At 33.7% G+C, this 17,147-nt stretch overlaps 1 long non-coding RNA gene across 3 annotated transcripts; it reads left to right on the top strand.

Moving 5' to 3' along the window:
• Nucleotides 1–4,125: 4,125 nt before the first annotated feature.
• Nucleotides 4,126–16,459, top strand: LOC141450067 (uncharacterized). 3 transcript variants are annotated; one of them, XR_012455916.1, is made up of 5 exons: nt 4,126–6,396; nt 6,580–6,738; nt 10,913–11,105; nt 11,887–12,125; nt 12,814–16,459. It is a non-coding gene; the product is annotated as an uncharacterized lncRNA (long non-coding RNA). The 3 variants fall into 3 exon arrangements; XR_012455918.1 differs by having other exon boundaries at nt 4,132–6,396; nt 10,913–10,980; XR_012455917.1 differs by lacking the exon at nt 10,913–11,105 and having other exon boundaries at nt 4,138–6,396.
• The last annotated feature ends 688 nt before the right edge of the window (nt 16,460–17,147 follow it).

Below are 17,147 nucleotides of genomic sequence, written 5' to 3'. Positions count from 1 at the left end.
CCAAAACCACTCTATTTGCTACCGCGAAAAACAATAACAGCGACAAAGTATAGGATAAAAACAATCATTCTTGTGGGACTAAGCCATTTTGGATTCAAAAACTGTAAACTCAATATACCTTTTCAAAAAAATCGATGTTCTCCCTTTTTTGTCTCACAAATTCCACAAAAGATATGAGGCATGAGCCTATATTCTATAGAACTACCTTCACAAAATGTCCTGTGAGGAAACAAACTAGAAGTCAGAAAAAGTTTCTCGCTGATGACTCTATGAGTCTCGAATCCACAATGTCGACAGCCCATAAGAATGAATGCTGCGAGGCTGTCCACCATTCTGAGGTACCTGGACATTGTCCCATAGCAGGTTCAGGACCAATAAAGGGAAGAAAAGGCTCCCTATTTGGCCAGCCTAACCACTTCCTCGTGACCCCCAGAACCCCATATTACCCGTAACCAAGACACTAGAAGAACAAATTTAATAGCAGCTAACGCTTTCAGTCTCTCCTAGAACATTCTGAAAGTGAAAAACACGCAAGTGTTTTTTTGGTTGGCGCCTTCAACACCGACTAACTATCCAAACTGATGCAAAAAAACCATTTCCATTTGTAAAACGATGGTCCACTCTCCAATTTAGACCACCGTAATCATCTGTGTGACTTCTAAAGTATTTTTCATGAAACAGAACAGACGGAAAATTTGGTTAGACCTACAGTGCTGGATAATATCTTCGATTTTCTCCGTTGTAAAGCTTGGAAAATATTTTTTAGGTTAATCAGAAGGAAATTTAAGGAGAAAACTTTTGTTATTTAAAAAAATTATTCATAATTCAAAAAATAGAAAGGATGTTGCTCCCTTATACGTCAGCGGAAGTCTTAAGAAAGCTCTAAAGAATAAATATATATATTTTTTTTTTGTTTCTTTATACATTTATTCAATAGAAAGCTGTTGTCGGCAATTGGTTCACCTTGATACATTATTAATTTTTTTCTCAAAACATGGGGATTAAAACGAGAAGCAGTGGAAAGTAGAAAGAAATAAAAAGTTTACCGAATGGCCGATAAGATACGCACAAAAAAAATAAAATGGAAGAAAACCCGACAAAAACTGGTCAACAGATAGAAAAGGAAAAGACAGCTTTGGACATACAACATACCGGAAAGAGTTTCATTAAAAAAAAAAAAAAGGTCCTGCGTATCCTGTTTCAACAGGAATTATTTGTACAATGGGGGAAAATTTAATAAGATAGAATTGTATAAATTTTACGAGAATAAATAAGCGAGGTGGGGGGGCCCCGTCACCAAAAATTTCTTCAACAGTTACGTTTGCCATTTCGATTACTGCATTTCGATTACTGTTTCTGTCAGTTTGAAAACAGAAAGAAAGAAAGAAAGAGAGAGAGTGAGAGAGTGAGAGAGAGATCAAAAAGTTAACAGACGATGTTTTATTTACACCAGAAATAACCTCTGCAACAATCAGCGCATTTAAACTGCGTACCGTTAGCCGTTCTTCTTTCTTTTTGTTAAACCAAACTTCGTCGATGGAATTTTAAACAAAGGTTGGCAAACCTGAGAGGAGGGGGAAAAAAAACCTACGAGTTATTTTAATGAGAAAAGAGGGGGGAAACTGGTATAAACATATATCTGAGTTTCTCTAACTACTAATTCTCGAGATTTTAATTGATCTAAAGAATTTTTAGACCTATTTTTGTCTCCAGTAAAAAAAGTTTCGAAATATTAATTCTAGTTTAAAGAAAAGCGTTTTAAATTGCAGTAATTTTCTCAAGTTCGAGTATGACACGAACACCATATTGAATAAAAAAAATATTTGAAACTCTCAACTTTAAATTCAATGTTTAGGCGTGGATTCAAAACCATATATTATATTCCTGAATGTACACATAGTAGAATAGAGAGTGGTAAATGCATCCAACATTAAGGAGCTCACTGCAGACTGGAGAGTAGAGCTCCTGCCACCAGGCCGCTGTCCGTCGTATATGTAAAACTCCTATTCCACTGAACCTGGGGGCCTTTGCTACACTGTTACCACTATAACGACGAAGTGAAGGCCAATTCTACATACAATAGCCAGGCGCTCCTTATATTTATGCGGACATGCAAATAATCTTGGTCTACGCATGTAAACTGGTAGATTTTTTAAGGCAAGAGGCAGGGTGGTAACCGCTGTATAGTTAAAGCCAAATGATTGCGTTGCTTGGCCGACCAATACACAATCGTACAATTTATTTCATCTGCCTTTCTATCGGATATAAAATGTGGAAATCGATAATAGGATCTGAAACATGAAAAGGAAAAAAATCACTGTTGAAAAACTAAACCAAAGATTTTCTGTTTTTTCAAAGTTTTCTATAAAATAAGAACGTCAAAATAGAATAGAAAAAAAATAAGAGAAAAACATGATACAATAAGATAAAATTTGATGAAGATTGGAAACAATAAGAAAGAGGCGATATTCAAATAAAAAAAAAACAGGCTGTAATACATCAGAAAGTGGAAAGCTAACCGCAATAAAACTTTAAAAAATAAAAAGATAATCGATTGGTTAAATCAATATCAATACATCTTAATACTAATCAATTTTTTACCTTGGCATCTTTTATTCTTATTATTTATCTATTTATTTTTTTTACAATTAAAACATATAAATCGAAAATATTTCAACAATATAATTGAGAATACTATTTATTATTCAGATGAGATTCCCGGCCTTATAATATTTATATAACTCCCCTTATACATATGTATAAACATGTATTGATTTGTACATATTATATGTGTATGACATCAATATTTATTTATTTATTTATAAAGACAACACATTTCTTTTAACATGGCTAACCCACACATTTCATTTTTTGTTATAATTTATTTAAATACTGTTTTATTAATATTTATATTCAAATAAGTTATATGATGAAATCATTTGATTGGATGTAAAGTTCTACTGATTATTTTAAAATATTTACTCTTAATATAAAATTGTATTGAATTTCCAAATAATAATACTAAATAACTGGACAAAACGTAAATTAAAAAGCAACGGCGTAATGTGAAAGGTGTACTATAATTTGAATGGTGAATGTGTAGAAATTATATAATGCCACAATAGCCGAGTGGTTAGAGACACTGATCGCAACATTTAAATTGGGTTATGCACTTTGGGTTCGATTCCCGGTCTAGTTAAAAAAGTTTTTTTTCAATGGTGTTATTAAAAGGGAATTTATAGAAAAGTATATTAGCTTTACACTCGCTTCTGTCCTCGATCTTGTCGCTAGAATTGGACTTAAAGCACATCTGAAAAACAATAGGCAATCGTTCAGGTTTTTTTGATGATAAACTCTTATAAAATTGTAAACAGTAGAGGGACAGTTCTGCTGAAATAAATTTTCTAAATTGTGAATTCGAATAAATTCATAAATAAATAAAAATTTAATGAATTGCGAAAACCCTAATTAAGATTTACGCAAAACACGCCTATATTTTTTTGTCTAGCAAAAAAAAAATACACATGACGTTTATGTTTATTCCCCTACCTCTTAACAACCATTAATATTCGCATGTAATACTTTATTGCCATTGGCGACGAAGGAAGTTATGTCCTCTAATGTTTTTTTTACATCCCTCCACCACCATTTATTTTCTATTACTAGCTTTATAGGTTAATTTTTCAACACCAAGTATGTATGTATGCATTCTGTATGACAGGCGTCAGAAGTTAACATGTAGAAAGAGAAAGAGATACAGTCTGACATACGGTGAATGTTGATTTATGTTACGCACAACTGACAGGGACAGTAGCCATTATAAAGAAGGCCATTACGTAACACCCTGGAGTGGACTATTGCAAGAACATTTCAGTATAAATAGTTAGCGAGAACGCGGTTGGGTAAAAAGACGAACTAAACGGGATGAAGGTTGAAAAATTGTGGCTACCAGGGTGTGCCACTGTAGCAAATGCCTGCTTAATAATAATAAAAAAAAAAAATTGTTATTATTAATGACTGTTAACTTTTACTTTGTATGTTTCTATGTGTCTTGTACATAATATATGTATAATATTTATGTTATTATGTTTAAAAACTCTTCTTTCGATTGGTATATCGAATTATCTGCGTCACAAACAATTATATAATTATCAAGGCTTAGAATTTATAGATTCCTATATATTTACTAAACAGTAATAAGTAGGTGTTTTTGGTTAGTAGCAATGTAATATTTTTCTTTTAGAATTATTAATTTTACACCATAAAATATGTAGCTTCTTTATCTGCTTATTAACACCCAACAAAAAGTAATGATTGTACGAGGGGGCACCACTTATATTTTGAGCCTTGGCAACACTGAGTGTTGTCAGGTTCTATCTGAACGTTTCCACTTGAAAGTTTGACATTTTCGACCATAACCTTCTTCAGAACGTTTTGTTATTTGAGCGTGATTTGTGTTTTTTTTTTACAGTTACTTGAAAATTGTGTCTCAGCGCAAAAAAATGGAATTAACTCGTGAAAATTTTCGTGCAATGATTTATTTACGACTTTCGACGTGGATTATCAAGAACAGGAGTGCATCTATCAACTTACTTCCACTTTTTGCGATAAAACCCCATCCTTTGCCACTGTGAAAAACGCTGGTATAACGAATTCAATCGTGGTCGTCGTTCGCTCACCGACGAAAGTCGTGAAGTTCGTCCAAAATCAGTTGTTGTGTCAGAGAAAACATTTTGATGCTGTGCAAAAAACTAATAATGCAAGATCGTCATGCTGTGAGATTGAGGCAACCTTAGGCATTAGTTCCACCAACATATATAAAATATTGCATGATCATTTAAGCCGTGAAAAAGGTTGGATCCCACATAATCTGACGAAATCTCAAAAAGATGCTCGTGTCGTTTAATGCAAGCAAACAAATGCTTAAGAAATACAATGGCGGTGCTTCAAAAGACCTGTTTAAGATTGTAACAGGTGACGAATCATGGATATATATGCGTATGAGCCGGAAACTAAACAGCAGTATGCTCGTATGTTACAACTAGGAAAATCTCATTCTCAATCATTTATTAATTATTATAAACGTCTAATATAAAAAAATATCAAGATAAACGTAGAAGAAGTTTCAATGGAAATTGATTTAAATCAATAAATACACCCACTGAAAAAGTTTATCCTGGATGGTTGGACACCAAAGTGGGGAACTATTTAATTGCAGCAGGATGAAACATAGAACTGAGAATGAAGAAGAGAAGGAAGTATAAAAGTAATGTTGGAAAGATGTATCGCTAAACGCAGAGAACATAGAAACGGGACACACAAGAGAAGATGCACAAAGAAAATAGAAAGAATGGAAATAAGAAAAAAAACTTCTCCAGTAGTTGTTGTAGCCTGAAGAAGAAGTAGTAGTAGAGAAAGAAGAAGCAGCGACGTATCAGAATAGAAGTGGACTAAGAAGGGAAGGTAAAAGATACACAAACGGATTGTATAGGAGAAGTAATGGGGGAGGAACATGGATGCAGGAAAGAAGAAATGTATGTGGTTGGAGGAGAGAATGGACAAGGAAGATGTCGCGTATAGAGTGAGAAAGAGAATCCACTGGACTCCACTGGTCAAGGCACACAAACAGGGTTCAAACACATTTAGCCCCCGGAGAAACAGAGCTCCAAGCTTGTTGTAATAGCAGTGCCTGCTATAAATAAAAAGGTAGAACGGAATGGTTGAAACGCCTTCTGGAAAGATTTTTTGGAGGAAATAAAAGGAAGAGGAGAGGGAAAAAATAAAAAACACAAAAGAGAAGATACGCTTAAAAAACAAATAAAACAAATTACAGAAGACGCCATATCTCTTTTTTAGGTTAGCCTGCTTAACTTTAAATCGATAAAACTTAGGATCCAAATATTTACTAAAGTGGGGCCCGTACTTTAAATTCTTTTCCATTATTCCGTTTGAATCATATGAATGTAAAAACGATTTTAAAATGGATATTAAACCATGTACCATTTAATTGGCAGGTTGTAAATAAAACAAGTCAGCGATTTACAACACGGTTCTTTTCTTAAAGCTCGGTCCTCACATATTTGAGAATGATTTGAAATGTACAGTTTCTTCCAGTGTCCCAAATTACTATTCAGGTTATTGAGTATTCATTTTTTAAACCCTACAGGAGGGGCGCGCTGGTGAATTTTGTAAACCATCCCGCCAATTTCTTTGTTTCCATTGACGAAAGGTTATCAAATGCTTGTTACCTTTTTACTTATCTGTTTTTGTTTTTAGGTGTCTGTATAGTGTAAGTTGTAAATAGTGAAATCTCTATTTTAATAAAATAGTGATCTAAGTTCAACATTGCGTCTAATGTCTCATGTTATATGTGATAAAAAATGTTTCTCTCTTTATGTAAGTTGATGCCCAATTACTTTGTTCATATTAATTTTCAATTTATTTTAAAACATATTTCAAAGATTTTACATTCATGGAAGAATAAGAAAATTCGTAAAGTCTTACTACACGATATTTCCTACGAAGAAAATCAACTGAATATTGGGATTGTAAATCTTGATTGAGGTTCTTATTTTTCAGGCAGTGAAAAAGAAAGAAATTTTATGACTAAGATCGCGATACTAGAAGAGGAAAACTTTTTGATGATGATGACCGTAAATCTGATTTAATCCATTTTCACTTTATTGATGTTTGGGTCAACTAGCTTTTTAAGTAAAACACTATTTTAGTAGCCCTTTCGTAAGTATAGGACTTTTATAATTTTAAAAACATTATCCGTGGAGTTTTTAATAGTTTACTTATTACATTCACACAAAATTATAATTAAAACTGCCTTGGTAGGACAGTTGTATGAGAGTTGATCGTCAAAAAGTGCACGAAAAAGCGTAACGCTGAAAAACACCCAACTTTGACAATTTTTTTCCTCTTTTTCTGTAAAAGATAAAATTCCCAAATTTTCTTTTAAATATAGGGTAAATCCTCTTTTATAACTGTATTTTGCAGCAACATTTATGAAATAAATTTCATGAAATACGTTGCTGAAAATGAGCACAAACGGCATTTTCAGAAAATGTTCTTGTTCTTCTGGTTACTTTTTCTGTAAACAACGTAACGCCTAAACGCGAGAACCGATTTTCATGAATAAAGTGTCATTCGATTCGGAATTTTATGCGGATGTGCCTATTGGGGGGGGGGGGGTCATGACGCTGTACATCGAATGGGATAGGAGTTAGCCCCATGTATGTGAGGCCCCCTCCAAATTTATTATTACAAATAACCCTGTAAATCCTATATAATATAGGGAAGAAATTAGCTTAGTGTATTCACACGCGGAGATTTTGGGTTCGAATCCATCTACCGCCCTTACGATTTTCTGTTTCTCCGAGCTTTTTAAAAGAACACTATTCGGTGATGGAGAGTGTTGTTGTAACAAGACGACGCTGTCCAGCGATCGGCAATGACGCGCCTTAAATTAAGAAAAAATAAACTAATAATAATAATGGATTATTCACAGTTACGGAAGTTGTTATAAATACAATAAATTAACAGATTTCGGAACATATTATGGATATGTAAAAATTATCTGTTGGCTCAACTGAGATTACATTTTGCCCGATGATGAGACTGCAAATAGCGAGGGTTTAATTACTGCGGAAGTTAATGCTTCTAATCCAAATTTAAATGCACGTACAGTGATCCTACAGTTATGGCGGTTAATAGGGACCGGAACCGGCCGCGATAAGTGAAAAACCTCGAAGTAGAGTCAGCCTCTCATTTTTAGTATATGTATAACATCAATAAGTGTGTATGAAACCATATAAGTGCATATATTATCATTAGAACATTACAGAATAGTTTTAATAAAATATTAATGGTATAGTAAAGTAAAGTAATCGCCTATTTTTTCAGGCGGGGCTTAACGTCCAACTACCATTTACTAGGTGTCGTGGACGGAGGCGAATAGCAAACGTACTTTACTATTTCTCATTAAGCATTAAATAAAATCCAAGGCCAAGATCGGGAATCGAACCCAGTACCACAATGCGTGTTAGCTTTGCAGGTCTCACCTCTTAACCCGCTCGGCTACCGTGGCGCCTATTATTAATGGTATAAATAACATACATAAAATAATGTATAAATGATATTAACACGATACGTGTGTGTATAACATACGTATATGTAACTATAGTGTACATACTGTAAATATGTTTTTGGAACTCTTTTATTTAGTTTTTGAATTGTGTGAGCACTCCCCTGCCTTCTGCTGGCGTGCGGCGGGCAATTTTCGCGCCATAATTCCTCAATTTTGAACCTTTTTTGAACAATCCGCGAAGTAGCGAGGGATGACTGTATTATTATTCAAATATTCTGGAATTTATAAATTAAGGCGTTCAATGCCAACTAGTAAAATAAGATTCAAAATTTCACCACGAAGAAAATACGCTTTAATATCCTTTTGTTTGAGGTTTACTTAATTTTATTCAATGCCAAAGATTTCTTTAAAAAATCCCAATGACGAGACGGAAATGTTACTCTGATGACTGTTCATTTCTTATAAAATGTTTTATTATAAAAGTGAAACGAATAAAGTAGGAAGAATAGAGTGATAAATATTCTTTAAAAAAAACAAAAACAAATAAATAAAACGATACTGCAAGATCTCAGAACGAATACAGAATCTTCCTCCATCATGACGTAACAAAAGAATCCGCCTTTGGTTTCTTCTTCTTTTTCTGTCTTTTTCTTTCTTCAGACGGGGAAGTGGACTCTAGGAAGGAGCGACGCTCATCTAGAACGGAATCCTGTCCAGAGAGTGTTCGTCCCAACATGGTATCCCCCTACTTTTTCCAGAACTTCTTTCTCCTACCTCATTCTCCTGCACCATTTATAATACACAATCCGGGACCAATACGATAAAAAAAAAAAAAAAACACTACGCTTTCAATGTAACTCATATTTTACTACATGCACTGTCTATTTAAGCGCACTCCCTTTGCAATGTGAACTAAGAAAAAACTGAAAGAAGTACTGGAAAGAGTTCCGCTCAGTACGGTGGTGTTTCCGGTGATGGAATTTCAATGCGAGCTGCAACGGATGAAATAAAATATAGAATTTGGTTGCTACTGATGGCAAAAAATTATAGTAACTGATGTTTAATCATCATCAAAAAGATGTTCTTGAAGGAAGAAACATGATGTCATATCTTGTTCAAAATCCCATCAAAATAGTTTTAAATCGAAGTTATACACCTAACTGACGATATGCCCCAAAAAAATTCATTGTTAAATGCCTAGAAAATTACAAAAAAAAAAAAAAAAAAAAATTGAACAAGTCGTTCACAAAAGATATGATATTCGTCCAACTCAGAATTTCTATATTCATAAATCAAATTCAGTTGTAATATTAAGCGCTTTCGTCCACGTCACCACATTTAATTTAAAAATCTCTTAAATAAAAGCTGTACGTCTATTTACTATCTGAGAAGGCGAAGCTTGAAAGAAAATCTTCATATTCAAACAAAAACCTCTAAAAGAGAACTATTTAATGAAAAAATAGTTTAAACTGAAAAAGTTTAATTGCTAAGTTTTTTTATCACGTCCCACGAAATGAGTCCAGATACGAAATATAAAGTTTTTCCAGTGATTTTTCTTTAAAAAAAAGTAGAATTTCTGAAATAAGTAATCTTAAAAAATTTAACAAGTACCCAGGATAGAGAGGAAAAGACTTTATGGAAGTTTAAATTAATAGAACAATGATAGAACTTTACTTTGATGATAAATTGAGACTGCTTGTTAATTTAACCCTCAAACCACAAGATGAATTTTCTTGACACGAACACTAAGGTAGGGTCGGATCCGACCCGATACTATATTTTCTTACTTACAGTGAAAAACTCAAATATAACTCAAAATAACACATTTATTTCTATATAAAATGTATAAATTTTTTAATAAATTGTATAATTTTATGGCATTAGTCTATTTAGAATGGACTAATAAGTGAAGAAATGAACTTGAAAAAGGAACTTTGTTTCAATAAAAACAAAACAGTTTACAAAAAGGTTGAATGAAAATTAAAGTAAAATAGTGGTGTGGTAACAAGATTATCACATTGTTAAGGAAAAAAAATCATTTGATTGTTCGCCATTATCAGTGGGAACAAGTAGGACATATTTTCCAATCGTAAGGAATAATTCCTTTGGAATTACGCTCGTTTTTCAGTCTTTTTTCTTCTAGAGGAAGCGTCAAGGCTTGAGAAACGTCGAACGTGCATCTCCAGAATAACTTTCTTCATTTTTGTTCCACTTGTGGAAGGTCGGGTCGGATCCGACCCAGAATCTGACTTACTGAAAGAAATACAAACCTAGAGAGCGGAGAGACACTTACCGAATCGGCGGAAACAGTGTGGCCTCCTCCTAAGGACTCACAGAAAGGGTATACCGAGTCTAATCGCTAAGAGTTAATTGTGGGGGGGAACAATGGAAATTTGTTTTCGCCTCGGGTCGGATCCGACCCGCATCTTGTGGTTTGAGGGTTAATACAAATCATATGAGGCCCAGAATATCTCGAGAGTTGCAAATGTATATCTCAAAGGTACCTAATATAATGTAGTTGGATAGCTGAAAAAATTAGGCATTACTTACTCACTACAGTTTTTATATTATTTAAAATGAAGTGTACGATGCTTTAGCGATAAAGAATAAACCCAAATTCAATTGAAAAACTGCCAAATTACTATTAGAATATTAAGGCATGCGCAATGAGAACTTAGACTAACTGGTGAGGTCATATTAGCTTCCAAAAATTCCATCTGTTTTTTAAAAATTTGTTTTCTTATTTACTTTTTTTTTTTCTTTCTCTTTTTAAACAAATATTTACTGTAAACTATTGTGTAGAAATGCGCTTAATTGCAGATGGCAGATTTTGTTGCAAGCTGGGCGGTGTTGAATGTGTCCCGTAGCAGCATGTTTTCCCGCAGGTCGTGAGTACAATCTAAATACAATGGTCAAGCTAAACAGACAATGGGTCTACACAAAAAGAACAAGAAAGCTGTTCTCCCTATATCGCTCTTTGTTACAGCCTCCTGCTCCTGCTGATTTCCTCTATGTACATATATATTCTCTCTTTCTTTATACCTTTATTCAGAACTCTCAATCTCTGTCGCACGATTTCAAAATGGCCACAATGCTAACTATTTTATTATATTTAAATCACTAAAGGAATATAAACAATTTCAGTGGAGAAGATATTTATATATAAACGATAAATCTTAGCTTTTTGAACAACTATATGTATATATAATGAACTGAACCATTTATTCTAGTCGGATCGAGCACATTTACTATTTCAAAATGGTTGCCGCAATATAAATTTAGACAGGAATGGGAAATGGCAGGCTTTAGGGTTCAATTTCCCTTCCTGAACTTACCTGGACGTAGTTTCTTCTTAAAGCATCAGGAGAGTATCCAGTTTTCTCCGCTTAAACCAAGAACAGGACTTTCTCTTGCAACTGTTATTATTATTTTTTAAATTAAGACTCAACATCTGAAGCTATTGGTTCTTGGAGCTTTTTGCAGTGTACTACAAGCCTCTAGACAAGTTCTGTGTAAAAGACAATCCAGTTACAGGGCAGTAAGCTGCAAGAAGCTCCTAGAAAGAGAATTGCATTTATTTTTCTACGTAACTTTAAGTTCAATGCACTTTCTGCAAGTTATTAATAAAACCAATACTGGAAGATGTACCAAATTCTATGGAAAAAAAACAAACAAAAATACTACAAAATACTTAAATATTGCTTCTTTTCCTTCAACACTTCTATAACTTTAGTCCAAGCGGATAAAATTGCCGGGGTTGTAATAATAAGAGAGTTCTTTTTCTTTTTTTCCAGTGCATTTCCGGCTTCTGGACAGTGTTCTCTATTACAGACAACAATTTCCATCACCGGAACTAACCTAACCACTCTCAATTCCCAGTACAGTTAATTTTTAGCTGGGGGCTGTACAACATTGTAATCTAAGTACGTGCCGCCTCTGATGAGAACCCCGTTAAATTTAAGTTGCTGGAAGACATGTTTAAAATAAAACTTGTAACATCTTCTTCTGGTCAACCGAAATGCTTCAAATTCTGGTATGTTATTTAATTGCTATTAATATTATACTGATATAGGGAGACCTATCAAATACAAAAATACTTTTGCGAAGATTAAAACGAAGTGGAAATAGTGCTATTAAAAGGATTACGATTTCCTTCCCTTTTTCTTAGCAGGATATTTAGTTCTCTTTCTCCCCATTCATAATTACTAACTGAGTGTGTGTGTACGATTGCCTGTGAGGATCTGTGACTGTGGATACGTGGGTGGTGTCGACGGAGGTGGGCTACAATGTTAACTTTACTGACACACTATCTCCAGATCGGCGTGACGCCTCCACCTCGCCACCTGTTGTTCACTTGTGGCTGCACCAGCTACTTACTGCTGCTGCTGCTGCTCAGGGCGGTCCTCTACCCCGTCTCACGGTCTGTCTGTCGCATTTCCATTACCACTCTCTTTTTCCTCTTCATAAGCTTATTTTATTCTGCCCCCTTGCTCCGTACTCCATACTTAATGGTTGCAACTTAGAGAGAGAGAGATACTTGTGTGCCTCGTATGATCGTATTTTCATTAATTAACACTAATATAACAAATAGTCACAATTTATCATCAGAGTAAACTTCTACCATAGTTCTATTATTTTTTTATAACTTCTTTTGTGGTCTTTCCTCTTTGAAGTATCACGTTCTTGGTCACATTTTCAAGATTACGTTTTTTGGTTTCCAGCCATCTTCTAGCCAACGAGATTTACTGAAGAAGGGGAGCTCGAATATCAAGGCTTGGAAGAGTAAGAAATGAAGAAATAAGAAAGAAAACGAACGTTTCAAAAATAATGTGCAGCAGAAGATGGAGGAAAAGAAACTTAGATGGTATGGGCATATAAATAGAATGGAAGACGGAAGTATGGCTAAAGAAATCCTAGACTGGGAAGCTGAACAAAGAAGAGGCAGACCCAAGGTTACGGACTGAAGCTTAAATTTAAAGAAATATTTGGTTGAGAAAAACCTCAGTATTGAGGAACTCCTGAATAAAAAAATAATGTTTTTTTTTGAAAATTCTAGTTCGTGAAAGAAAAAATCACAGGGAAAAACTTTAAAATCTCGTTTGAGGACTCATCCCATGGGATTGAGACAAAAAATTTAGTAATTCAACTTTTAAACTATTATTTCACTAGTTTGTTCCCTTTTTTGAGATTTTGTTTGAAAATGGAGATCTTCAGCTTTTATTTAAAAGATTTTATTACGGGCTAAAGGCAAAAGGCTTCAAGTCTTTTTGGGGTGGGTCATAAACCTGCTTAAGAAATATTGTTTAAGAAAAAAGTAATTGGAGCCTACCATCTTTACAAGTTGCAAATAGTGTTGTTACTTGCGGTAAGGCTTCAACTTGTCCAAGATCTTATGCAGATAGTGAGGTCATTTCTTTGGCTTCCTCTCATCTAAGCGCCAGTACTCAGAGAAGCTCTGAATACCGAAAGTAAGCTTACAGAGGCGACCCTTTGAAGTTCCTGTAGAAAAAAAAAGAAAAATCCAAAGTTTCTCACTAGCAAAAAAGCTCCAAGGGCCGTAGATGAAAGGGCATAATGACTTTTCGCTAGACTCCCAGAACTGGCGATCATCGCTGGACTAGAAGGCCTTTTTTTTCCCATCTAAACTCTTCGCCAAAAGACATCCTTGACGATTATTGTCATAGATTCTGAACAAGTAAAATATTCTTTCTACTATCAGTAAGTACTTTGAAGATAATCCAAAACTTTAACCTCTTTTAATTGATTTATTTCATTTAAACGATTCAAAATCGTAATTACAAGAGTTCCTGATTTAAACGCCCACACAATACCCAGCCCTAATATACATATCAGTACGGAGTACAAATTGCATAATGTCATGGAAATGATTCAATACAAATTGCCAACATTGTCGCTTTTTATCTGTAAATACCGAGTGCTTATATATTCATCAGTACAACAAAACCAACAAAAAAAGAATCATTAAAAAAATATATATATTAGAAATCTAAATTAATTGCTTTCAATGAATCGTTCATTTGAATTGCAGATGTTTTCATTTTCCGTATTTAATAAGGTGTCTTTTGCACATGCGCAAACTTGCCTCTCACATAGTGGAATAATTAAGTACCTGTTAGGCTTATATTTAGCATCCGTGCAGTTTCGTTTAACTTAGAGCAGTCTTCTTCAGAATATCTTGAAGGAATTGTTGGCCGGTTTCCCGTCGGTGAACCTTGGTGAGTGATTACCCCATAACCTGGGGAATCCTACAAGATGAATTCACTCATGAGAGTAGGGTTCAGCAGATCTATTTTGGTCATAGGGCTGGGTACTTAGTTCATAAAAAGATACAAAACAAAAACCCATCGATGGAGCAAATGCCAAAGAAGTTGTGTGCAACACTTCTTGCTGTTGTAAAACAGAGATGAATTACTTAACAACGAAATTTAACTGCCTTAGTGGGCGAAAAAAAAGAGATAAGTCCTAAAATTTTTTGCAAATTCAAGTGCTTAAAAAAAAACCTGAAAACTTTGTGGTGCGCCAAACCATGTTTGGGAAAAGATTGCGAAATGCGGAGCTAAAGTTGGTGCATAGATATTAGGGCGTCAATAATGTGTAACATGTAGTATGTACGCGTTTGAGATGACTCGAGGTTGCCTATGGCAGGAATTGAGAACCTTTTTGAGACGTGGGTCAAATTTTGATCATTTTTTTTTTTTAGTACTAGCTCTTGGGTCACTAATGTACATTTGCACAAGAGTTAAGTTTAAAAATTTTAAACTAAATATTTTCAAAAACTAAACATCTTTAAAATTCAGTTAGCTTAACGGGTAAAAAGGGGTCGAAACAAGTGCTATGGAAGTCTCTTTTTACAAACATAACTTGAACAAAACCTTACAAAAGTGTGTATTTTATCTGAAGACAAAAATCTAAATATGGTTATTTGCTTTGGGTTGTCCGATTTTTTTAACAAACAAAATATTAGTAAAATTGTACACATTTTATTTGATATTTTGTAAACACTTTTGCTTTATTTCAAATACTACAAAAGCATTTGTCGTCATTTGCGTTTTAGAACTGTAATGATCAAACTAAAGGTTATAGATAGCATTTAAATTGCTTTTGTGTCAATGCGTGATTGAAAAAAAAAAAAAAAAATACAGATATAGAATATAAATTATCCACAACAATTAGAAAAATCTAAATCAACCCGCGTAAACGAACAAATGGTTGCCTAGCAATTGTGGTGGGTCAGTGAAAAAGCTTGCGCGGGTCCAGTGTCTGACCCGCGGGTCATAGGTTCGCTAAACCCTAATCCCACATCTATCTATCTCTGCAGGCTGAATGTGGATTCTGTGTGTTACATTTGGGGTTGTCAGTGTGTTGTCTGTGTTGTTAGACTGGGGGATACCCGCAGGGACGCCAAGATCCCTGAAGAAGTGGCTAGTCCACTTCTCCCCTACGGGGATGCTGAACATAATTTACAGTTATCTAATCATAACCCCAAGTAGTCTTTTCATGATTTTTGCTCATCTTGGGGAAAAAATTTTGATCGGATTATAATAAACGAATAAAAACCGAAGCAAACAAAAACAGAAGTACAGTTAGATAGACAACTCAAAGAAGTGCCGCTCAAATCCGATGTTGAGCTCTATAAACTTATAAAAACTTGAGTAGAGTTAGTTATTCGCAGCAGATCTATTTCTTTGCAGAAAATAAATCGTAAAATGTTAAGATAGTTTTCTTTTTTTTGATTGTTTCAAAGATTTGGAATTTACATCTTTGATACATATATACTTTTTCTTGTTTCTAAAGTAACAAATGTTTTTTCTAAGATTGGTTATTTATTGAGGTTGTATTTTTTCTTTTTAATTTTATTTTTCTTCTTCAAAGAACATTTCCCTTTAATCAGAAACGCAATAAACCCTCAATAGAGTGTGCACATAACTCTAAAAAAGAAAAATACCAAACGACCAGTTTATAATATAAATGCTAAAACCAATATTTACAATCTACATATAAAATTTTAATTACTCTTTCTACACGTATACATACTTTAATCTGATTTAGAGATAATAAAACTTAGAAGATAAAAGGAGAATAGATAATAAAAAACTGTACCAGTAGTTAATAATTTAATGACTATTAATGGTATCTCTTGGTACAAGTGTACATTTTTCATTGCATTCATTCAAATCTCGCTTACAAATAGTGGAAGTACGAGTATATCTCAATGCAAACTACAAGTTGTTGCTGCATTTAAAATTGCATCGCACTATCATAAAATGTGTTTTTGTTTTTTTCTACTATTAAAAAGCTCTCTGTATTAATTTATATTCCTATGTAAATAATAAAAAAGGTTTATGGTTTGAGTATTACATACAAATAAATAATTATTTATGTATTTTCTGTGTTTATTTAAAAATTGTGTTTTTTATTTATATTTACAACTCTATCAAACAAACAATTAGGGTACGTTTACAACGGAGCTGTGAGTATAGATGATAGCAGAGATGATAACTGATAGAGTAAAATATAATCGCTGATTAGTGTGCACAACAGAGCTGTGATACATGCAACATGTCCGAGAAGTGAAGAAGAGTTTTTATGTTCAGCAGCAACGAAATGGTATATTTTAAAGAAAAAACGCTCAAGAAAATATCATGTACATCCCATAAATAAAAAACGAAGTACTTTGGATGAATTTCACTATTTATATAAGGAACTTAGCAATTATCCTCATCGTTTTTTTTGAATATGTGAGGATGGGTCCACCCACATTCGACTATATTTTAGAAAAAATAAGGTCAAAATTAAGAAAACTTTGATAATTATCCATAGTAAAACTGATTGTTCCTCAATTTTAGATAGACATAAAACTTTTTTATTCAGTTTGGACTGCAATAGAGCGGAAAACTCAACATACAATAGTTATATAAAACAATTATTACCTAATGAACAGTTATGCCAGCCTTATTTACACCTTAACGTTCCTTTCAAATATATTAAACTGTTATCTCAGGTGAGATTAGCCAATAAATATTATTTTAAAATT

The sequence above is a fragment of the Rhodnius prolixus genome, unplaced genomic scaffold (assembly GCF_049639745.1).
Source record: "Rhodnius prolixus isolate KJV_2025 unplaced genomic scaffold, Rpr scaffold_2, whole genome shotgun sequence".
NCBI lineage: Eukaryota > Metazoa > Arthropoda > Insecta > Hemiptera > Reduviidae > Rhodnius > Rhodnius prolixus.
Note: the sequence above shows the minus strand (reverse complement) of the source record. Positions and strands in the feature narration are given on the sequence as shown.